We start from the raw sequence: 820 nt of genomic DNA, 5'->3' as shown, positions 1-820 counted from the left end.
TAAGCAACGTCCCAAAGAGAGTTCCGCTTTCCTGTCGAAACATCGAAGTATGATTTCACTGCCGAAATAGAATTCCGTCGAATGGGTTTTGTTAAAAGTCCATTAGTCCGATAACTTTAACGGCACTCCCGAAGCAAACGCGCGACGCGACGAACCGGCTGCGGTTCGTTCATTTTCAATTAAATCGGCGGACGAAGGTACGTTAGCTTCCCCAGAGGATTTTTACACAAAGAGAACAATTTTATTCAATATCTAAAAATTTATCTAGATGTATCAGATAGACCTGAAAATTTTTAGATACTTGAGACAAATCATTCTTTTCGAATCAATATCCTCTGGATACTGAGCCCTCCCACCACGTCAAGGTGTACCCGTGAGAGGGAAAAATGTAATATACTATTTTCTATGTTACTGTACAATTGTCGGTTAACTTATAGAAATGAATATCAAACACACGTCACCACACACATTGCGAAATAAACTCACAGATAAAAAGGCTAAATGTCTTATTACGATGTCTGTAAGATATGATTAGAGTCAATGGAATGAGGTAGAGGTTAACAAAAAAAAAGAAATATTTCTTTTTTTATCGACAAACAATTCCAAAGTTACGCTTAATTTCTTATACGGATCATATCACGAAAGATGCACTAGAACGAAAAATTAATTAAATTATTAATTACAGAAACTATATTAGTTGCAAAAGGAATCCCCTGAATTCCGTTATTTGCGTGAGAATTTTTATATATAAATTGCTTTTTTATAACTTTTGTAATATCTTTAAAAGTATATAATTGAGAGTTATATTCTAGTATAAAAA

Source organism: Trachymyrmex septentrionalis, unplaced genomic scaffold, assembly GCF_001594115.1.
Source record: "Trachymyrmex septentrionalis isolate Tsep2-gDNA-1 unplaced genomic scaffold, Tsep1.0 scaffold83, whole genome shotgun sequence".
In the NCBI taxonomy this organism is placed as follows: Eukaryota; Metazoa; Arthropoda; class Insecta; order Hymenoptera; family Formicidae; genus Trachymyrmex; species Trachymyrmex septentrionalis.
The sequence above is the reverse complement of the archived record's forward strand: the minus strand, read 5'-3'. Positions refer to the sequence as shown.